Consider the following 10,330-nt stretch of genomic DNA (forward strand, 5'->3'; position numbering starts at 1 on the left):
TTAAATTGTTAAAGTTCATGTTTTAATTGTGTTACTAGTATCACTAGCTTTATTTTGATGTGTAGGTTGATTAAGAAAACTTCAAACACATGATTATTGATTTTTGTGAATTTTAGTTAGGGTTTGGTAGACTTAAAACGAACTTTCGATGTTTTGAATGCCATGAATTGTTATTAGTAAGTGTTTAGTTGTAATGTATGTTTCATTACCTTCAAAACGGCATATCATATGTGTGAATTGGATTCCCGAATCTTAAAATGCATTTTGTGAACTTGAAACTTTGAAAATAAACCTTTAATGATCATTTGACGAGATTTCAGTTATTGCAATTGAGGTTTTTGCTTGATGAAAAGTGGTTAGTTGTGTTCCTCGTCAAAATACGTTTCCAACAATATAAGATACATGTTCTAAGTGTTTACGGTTTGTGATTTGTGCTAAATTGAAGTTTGGTTGAGACTTGAACTTTTGAAACAGACCAGGCACCAGGCCACGCCTATTGGCGCGGCGCGACACCAGGGGCCGCGGCGTGGCATTTGCTGTGTTTGGCTTCTGACCAACTTTGTCAAATTTCAAAAAATGTTTGCTATGCTACGCACCTCCGATTCACATGTAACTTGTTCTAACATGCTTATATATGAATAATAACCTCAGAAAAATAGTTCGAGACCCGACCCGAACGTGTTGACTTTTTTGTTGACTTTGACTTGACCGAGTTTGACTTTTAGTTAAACTTAACCAAACGTTTATGCAATCGTTCTAATCTTCTTTTATACTTGATTCTTGCATGAAACTTGACAACGTGATTCACATGATATACTATTCGAGTCGTAACGAGCCATAGGACTAATTGAACACATTTCACCTGACCTAGTGTCGTAACAGGTTAATTGATACAACTTACTTGTTTAGGTCAAGGCTAAGTAACTTTCATGCATACGTTTACTTTGTGAAGTACTTTTATAATCGTGCACTCGAGGTGAGATCATAGTCCCACCTTTTCAACAACTTTTATTCTTTTAAATCGTGGGCTGAGAAACATATACTTTGTTACATCTTGTACTACTTACTTTTATGTTTTGAACACAAGTTCGATAAAACAAACATTCCACAGCGAGTTTAGAACAAAATTCTCAATTCGATTATCATTAGTTACACTTGTCGGGTGTAAGCGAGAACTTATGTTGTATGGATCCATATGGGTTTAACAAACCCTCATTCAGATGGTTCGCTACCGTCTACGAATGAAATATATTTTCGAGAAACAGTGTATGTTCTAACACTATTGTGATGGGGTTCTATGGTTGGAAAGTTAAGCCTTGATAATTGGGTGCTCGCGAACCTATTTTAGAATGCAAACTATTTGGATGATCAATTTTATGGAATACTAAATCTTGTGGTTCAAAAATAACATTAATTACTACATCTATGATTTCACCAACGTTTTTCGTTGACAGTTTTCTATATGTTTCTCAGGTTCATACTTGGCTACTTGATACATGCTTCCGCACACTTTGATTACTTGCTTGGAGTCAAGCATACATGCATACGCTAGGGATATCGCTTTTGGATTCAAACTTTAAGCATACATACTTTCGCTATTTATAGCAAACCGTGATTTTAAACTAATTATGTCGCAAGTTATTTCATTTACACTTTATAAATTTTGTAAACTTAAACTTGTTGTCGATCCATTTGGTAAACTAACTTTGCAAGTCATGTACTTTTCAAATGAATGCGGCATAATGTTGGTCAAACGAGTCTCATATAGAGACTATGACCACGTAACGGGACCTAAGTAGTGGCACCGTCAATGACGATTTTGTTAGGTCGCTACAGTTTCTCGACTAGCTAGCAAAATGGTTAGTGGTTTGGTCGTTGTAGGTTTTCTTGGCTTATTGTGGTGTTCCTCATCGATGAATATGGCAAGTGTGATGATAATATGGAATGGATTGCAGGTGACGATTGCACCATAGTAAAGAATATGGATCGTGTTTGTGGTTTAAGAGTGATGAAAATGATATGGTGGTTTGGGTTTGGCCTCTGGTTAACAGCAAATTAAAATGTGTTGTTTGGTTTTTGAAGTAGAGCCATGCTAGTAACCATGGCTAGATGAGCTTGTGATGAACTCGGGTATTGTAGCCGAATGATGATCATGAATCTGAATATGTAATGTGAAGTTGTGATTTGGAAATACTAAATAATCTTTCAATTGAGTTTGTGATGATGCTTTGATCTCTGCATATAATACATATATATAATGTAGACTGAGATGAGAGGAGATAGTGGCAATTAATGGTTGGGTTGATGCATGCTTCCATATCTGTGTATATATATTTAATACATAAACACTTGAGTGAAGAAACACAACGACCGACATAGTATGTTTAAAGTTAGATTCATAATTCACGGACTAATAATAATAATAATAATATAATAATAAATCTAAAGTCTATGATGAATTGAAATCTAACAGAATGTACAGAAACATTTAACATTATCTACTGACACTTTTATTAGAAACAGTATTTCGTACTCTGTTGTTAATCAGTGGCGGATACAAGTCTTTGGAAAAGTCCCAAATTTTTACATTAATTAACTTTATTTATTTCAGTCATTATGGTATAAAATTCGACCATTAATTTATTAAATAAAAAAATTACATCAACTGTCCCTCTCGATTCTGGGTAAAATATGAAAAGTGTTAAAATTAAATAACTAGATCCTAAATACATTTTTAGTAAGCCTAAAATTTATAGAACTCATTTTCGGATCACCGTTTATTTTAAAATCATATAAGTTCGAATTAAACTTCTCTGAATAATAATCGAAACGTCCAACGAGTATTACAATCATTAAATAATTATATTTAATATACTATATATATATATATATATATATATATATTTATTTTTATTTTTATATGTATACACATTTATTTATAAATAATAGTTCGTGAATCGTCGAGAATGGTCGAAGGTCAATTGAATATATGAAACAGTTCAAAAATTTTGAGACTCAACTTTACAGACTTTGCTTATCGTGTCGAAATCATATTAAGATTAAAGTTTAAATTTGATCGAAAATTTTCGGGTCACTACAGTACCTACCCGTTAAAGAAATTTCGTCCTGAAATTTGAGTGAGGTCGTCATGGCTAACAATAAAAATGTTTTCATGACGAATATGAGTTAGAGTTTTATCATTATTGATTAATATAGATAAAACGATTCGATCATGTGAAGTGTACGAGTGAAGCTATTATAGTGACCCGAACTTTTCCATGATTATATATTGAAAGCTATATTTGCATGATTAAATGTTTCCAACATGTTAAGCAATCAAACTTGTTAAGACTTGATTATTTGAAATGAGTTTCATGTAGACAATTGACCACCCAAGTTGACCGGCGATTCACGAACGTTAAAACTTGTAAAAACGACATGACGATATATATATGGATATACATATAGTTAACATGAGATTATGATAAGTAAGTATCTCCATAAGTATATTAACAATAAGTTATATACATAAAAATGAGACTACTAAGTTAAGAAACTCGAAACGATATATATAACGATTATCGTTATTACAACATCTTACTAAATATATATGTATCATATTAAGATATTGTTACACTATATTTAACATGATAAAATGATAATTATATATATCATTAAGTATGTTAACAATGAACTATATATGTAAAACAAGACTACTAACTTAAGAATTTTGAAACATGGCATATATGTAACGATTACCGTTGTAATGACATTTTAATGTATATATATCATATTAAGATATATTCATACATTATAATATCTTGATAATGTAATAATTTAACATCTCATTATATATAATAAACAATGGGTTAACAACATTAAATGAGATCGTTAACTTAAAGGTTTCAAAACAACACTTACATGTAACGACTAACGATGACTTAACGACTCAGTTAAAATGTATATACATGTAGTGTATTTAGATGTATTAGTACACTTTTGAAAGACTTCAAGACACATATCAAAGTACTTCTACTTAATAAAAATGCTTACAATTGCATTCTCATTCATTTTCATCAACAATTCTACTCGTATGCAACTGTATTCGTACTCGTACAATACCCAGCTCCTAGATGTATATACTATTGGTATATACACATAATAATTCAGCTCTTAGCAGCCCTATATAGTCAAAAAACATGTGGAACCAACAATTAGACAACTAGCAAGACTTATGAGCAAGGAAACAAAAATTAGAACTCCTTTTAACCCCACTCACCTTCACCACTCACCACCTACTCCATTTCACTTCCAATTTTCTTCCCAATTCTCTCTCAAAACACATACACTCTTCTATGAATGTCTAAGTTACTATTTTTCTAGCAAAAATCATCAAATACAAGCTTTGGTTATTACCTATAATCATCATAACAACAATTACTCAAGAACACATCAAGAAAACTTCCAAGTTTACAAGTTTACTTCCAAGTTTCCTAATCCATTTCAAGTAATCGTCTAAGATCAAGAAACCTTTGTTATTTACAGTAGGTTATCTTTCTAAATCAAGGTAATATTCATATTCAAGCTTTGATTCAATTTCTATAACTATAACTATCTTAATTCGAGTAATAATCTTACTTGAACTTGTTTTTGTGTCATGATTCTATTTCAAGAACTTCCAAGCCATCAAAGAACCTTTGAAGCTCAAGTTATTTTTTCATCATTTCCAGTAGGTTTACCTACGAAACTTGAGGTAGTAATGATGTTCATAACATCATTCGATTCATATATATAAAACTACCTTATTCGAAGGTTTAAACTTGTAATCACTAGAACATAGTTTAGTTAATTCTAAACTTATTCGCAAACAAAAGTTAATCCTTCTAACTTGACTTTTAAAATCAACTAAACACATGTTCTATATCTATATGATATGCTAACTTAATGATTTAAAACCTGAAAACATGAAAAACACCATAAAACTGGATATACGCCGTCGTAGTAACACCGCGGGCTGTTTTGGGTTAGTTAATTAAAAACTATGATAAACTTTGATTTAAAAGTTGTTCTTCTGTGAAAATGATTTTTCTTATGAACATGAAACTATATTCAAAAATCATGGTTAAACTCAAAGTGGAAGTATGTTTTCCAAAATGGTCATCTAGACGTCGTTCTTTCGACTGAAATAACTACCTTTACAAAAATGACTTGTAACCTGTATTTCTGACTATAAACTTATACTTTTTCTGTTTAGATTCATAAACTTAAGTTCAATATGAAACCATAGCAATTTGAATAACTCAAAACAGATTTAAAACGAAGAAGTTATGGGTAAAACAAGATTGTATATTTTTGCTTGTTGTAACTACGTGAAAATTGGTAACAAATCTATATTAATCATATCCTAGCTAACTCATATTGTATTATATATGTATTCTAATATATTATGTAATCTTGGGATACCATAGACACGTATGCAAATGTTTTGACATATCATATCGACCCATGTATATATATTATTTGGAACAACCATAGACACTCTATATGCAGTAATATTGGAGTTAGCTATACAGGGTTGAGGTTGATTCCAAAAATATATATACTTTGAGTTGTGATCTAGCCTGAGATGTGTATACACTGGGTCGTGGATTGATTCAAGATAATATATATCGATTTATTTCTGTACATCTAACTGTGGACAACTAGTTGTAGGTTACTAACGAGGACAACTGACTTAATAAACTTAAAACAGTAAAACGTATTAAAAATATTGTAAATATATTTTGAACATACTTTGATATATATGTACATATTTGTTATATGTTCGTGAATCGACCAGTGGCCAAGTCTTACTTCCCGACGAAGTAAAAATCTGTGAAAGTGAGTTATAGTCCCACTTTTAAAATCTAATATTTTGGGATGAGAATACATGCAGTTTTATAAATGTTTTACGAAATAGACACAAGTAAATGAAACTACATTATATGGGTGAATGATCGAAGCCGAATATGCCCCTTTTTGCTTGGTAACCTAAGAATTAGTAAACCGATCTACTAATTGACGCGAATCCTAAAGATAGATCTATTGAGCCTAACTAACCTCATCCATGGTTGTGGATGCTTTAGTACTTCGATGTTTTTTTTATCATGTCCGATGGATTTCCTGGAATGATAGGGGATATTCTTATATGCATCTTGTTAATGTCGGTTACCAGGTGTTCACCATATGAATGATTTTTATCTCATTATATGGGATGTATATTGAAATATGAAATCTTGTGGTCTATTATTACAATTTGATAAATATATAGGTTAAACCTATAACTCACCAACATTTTTGTTGTCGTTTAAAGCATGTTTATTCTCGGTGATTATCAAGAGCTTCCGCTATTGCATGCTAATATATGGATAAGATTTGGTGTCAGCATGCTTGTATAATATTGTTTAAAACTGCATTCGAGATTTATTTTGTTGTAACATATTAATATTGTAAACCAATATGTATTGGTAGTGTGTAAGTGTGATATTTTTAGATTATCATTACTGGATAATCTAGGTGGTATCTTTTTAACCTTGTCGATAAAATAAAGGTTATGGTTTGTTTTAAAAACGAATGCAGTCTTTGAAAAACGTCTCATATAGAGGTCAAAACCTCGCAACGAAATCAATTAATATGTAACGTTTATAATCGATATGAACGGGACATTTCAGCTATCACAAAAGAGTGAAAAGTTTCGTCTTAACTTTTGACGTAGTCATGGTGGATTTTCGGAATTCAAGGAATTTAAGGAAATCTTCTAATCAGAAAGAAAATGTAATATCATGATTAATTAGCAAACTGTTGGAATCACGGTGAGGATAGAACTATCAAGAAATAATCTCTTGATATGTTTAGAGGTTAAGTAGAATGAAAGAGTTATGTAACATGGCACATGATGAGGGTAAGATCTGTGAACCATCATCACGTTCCATTAGAAATTCAGCATGACCTACTGTAATATAACCACATTAGCCTGACGTCATTATATTATACTAACTCATGCTTCAATTCCCAATACTTCTCCAGAAACCATTCATAATTCAAACTCGAATTTTTAAAGAAATTTAGAAAGTAAAATAGTTTTTCTTTATGACGTAACACGGATAGCACGAAGAGATAGATAATTTCAAATAGATATTTATGAAGGTATCTTCAGAAATATCTAAGATATTTATAACGAAAGATACGATGATATCTTAGAATTTCTAAAGTACCTAAAATTAAAGGATGATGCAGAAACTTTTTCTGCAAAGAATTGAAATAAGTAGGAAGCAAGACATTCGCTGAAGATTTCATCAGACACTGAAACATATGGGTTCTTTGAGTACAGGTTTAGTCCTCGTGATTTGTCCACCGTCTCCTTCATGATTTTCTCAATTCTTTTTTTTTTCAGTATCAAAACTTTTGAGCTGTTTCAGTATGTCGCTCTTTATTATCAAACTTTTGACTGTTTAAACAGTCTTCAGTTTTCGCTGCTTCATCAGCTTTTTCAGAACTTAGAAAACTGATTCATAGGCTAAAGTGCTTTTCAGAAATTCAGAAGTTCGTAAATCCAGGAGATAGAAGTTATATATATATACATATATTTATATATATATATATATATATATATATATATATATATATATATATATATATATATATATATATATATATATAATTGTTGTCGTAGAATCGCTGAGAAATTTGAGATTATCGATTGATGCCTCCCGGTATTTGGTATGGTAATTATCGTTACAAGATACCGATGAGTTCATGATAAGACTTTAATAGATAACTATAGTGATTTATCGGAGAGATTTAAGCCAAGGAGCAACGAGGTTGCTGGTACGTCTGCTGGTAATATGGTGGAAAAAGGTTTCCCGGTAACAATAAAAGAGCACGCATATATATCAAGATTATAATAAGGTTGTTTCAAACGAAAAATCGAAGTTGACTTGCTGGAGCTGTGACAACACTGGCTATCTCGAACATGAGTTGCAAAGTTATTTTTTATAATAATAATGCTAAAGGAATTAGCACAGCTATGTGTTAAACGTTTACTCAGTTTCTGAGAGTTTTTTAGGTGCATAACTATATGCATAAATCTTTTCTTCCGTAGATGAGATGCAGTTGGTTCATTCTCTCGGTTGAGGTGTTTTCAAGAATTATGAAAGGTTTGAACGCAAATTGGAATCGTTAAGATATAAATGAGGTTTAAGATTAAATCAAGTGGCAAACTTGAAGAAATGTTTAGTTTCATATGTTATAATCAATATTTTAATTCATTTTATTTATCCAATGTTGGTAGTCCACAGTTAGTAATTCAACAATTCATATATATTTTAATATATAATATTCGAATTAATTAATAAGTATTTGTGACCCATTGTATTCATGTCTCTGACTCGATCACAACTCAAAGTATATATATTATTATAGAATCAACCTCAACCCTGTATAGCTAACTCCCGCATTACTGCATATAGAGTGTCTATGGTTATTCCAAATAATATATATAGATGCATCGATATGATATGTCAAAACCTTGTATACGTGTCCTGATATTTAAAGTGCATAAAATAAATAACATAAATTAAATGACGATAAATAAAATTGCGAGAATTAAAATTGCGATATATAAATTGCGATAAATAAATGTAATAAGGAATTAACAGTTAGCTAGGAACAGTTAGCTAGGATTTTGTTAGCGTGGATTCTTAACAAAATTTCTCATAGTTAATTTGTTTGTTTCTAACAAAATTTTTTTTTGTCCAATGTTTTCTTCATTATGCCACTTGTTGGATTCTGATAAGTCAAAATCCAAATATGAAATTGAATGAAAATGGTTATTCTGTGGTGAACGGATTCGTATATCGGTAGATGTAAGTAGGATAGTAAATGACTGTTGAATCAGATTCGAAGAATGTACAGTGTAACTTATTAATGTGAAATCTAAATATTCCTTGGGTATTACCTACCCACCTACCCGTTAAAATATTTTCACCATTAACAGTTTGTACAAAAGAACTTTTAATTACAATCCTTATGAAAACATATATACATATATATTTTCATCAGATGTAGTCAGGGATTTAATGAGTCAATATGATATTAGACTCATTTGATTTACCGTTAGAATAAGAATATATAATCTCTAAAACATTAGAGATTACATAATCGCCATGTCGAACGAAGATAAATGATGTAGAACGATTCGTAGAACGATAATTATACTCGAGGTACAGAATGAGATGTTGAGGCATGGATTGTTGATGGTACTGGTGCTGTTACTGATGGCACTGTTGGTGCCGGTGATGTTGCTGAAGCTGGTACATTTTGCACCATATTTTCCAAATTGATTACTCGAGCGCGAAGTTTGTTGATTTCTTCTATTATTCCGGAATGATTTGTCGGCCGGAACAAGCGGTTTAATAAGGTTTAGAATTGTGGATAGAATATAATCATGTCGAGCTACTCTGGAAATGAGGGTGAAAATGGTGTTTCGGATTGATTTACCGGTAAGTGCTTCGGGTTATTCGTCAAGAGGGCAATTTGGTTGGTGGAAAAGATCACCTTCTTCACGTCTCCATTGATTAAGTCGACTACGAACCCATCAGATGAATTGGGGATGGCCGATTGGTTGATTCGTTCTGGTGACGCTGCTTCTGGAGCTTAGGTGAACATCCATGTCGGAATAGCTGTCGGAATAACTATCGGAATAGCTATCGGAATCTGAGGGATTCGAACTGGTTGAGGGATTCATCTCGTACGATCAGATGAAGGATTTTTGATAAGAAATAGATTATAGGATGTTGATTAGTACCCTGCAATACATAATTTACATATGCATATATAATACTAAAATCCCATAAGTTACGGAGGAATCTACGGAAGCTGTCAGGCAAAGGTAACAATAACAGATACGCTAAGATATGAATTTTGTCTATACACTATTCATGCAATCAATGCAGCAAGACGTGTCTAGACTAAGAATGATAAGCAGGTAATTTCCTAAGGATGATAAGTAGATAATTTTCGACACAAAATGATAAGCAAAACTTTTGACATGTAGACACGGTCGAAGTCCAGACTCACTAATGCATCCTAACGACTTATCAGTTAGACACACTAATGCAGACCTGGTTCACTAAGACCACCGCTCTGATACCAACTGAAAGGACTCGTCCTAATCCATCTGGATGAATACATTACATTTGGTTACATCGCGAGGTACTTGACCTCTATATGAAACATTTTACAAACATTGCATTCGTTTTTAAAAGACAAACTTTCATTTCATCGAAAGTTG

Source organism: Rutidosis leptorrhynchoides, chromosome 5 (assembly GCF_046630445.1).
Source record: "Rutidosis leptorrhynchoides isolate AG116_Rl617_1_P2 chromosome 5, CSIRO_AGI_Rlap_v1, whole genome shotgun sequence".
Taxonomy (NCBI): domain Eukaryota; kingdom Viridiplantae; phylum Streptophyta; class Magnoliopsida; order Asterales; family Asteraceae; genus Rutidosis; species Rutidosis leptorrhynchoides.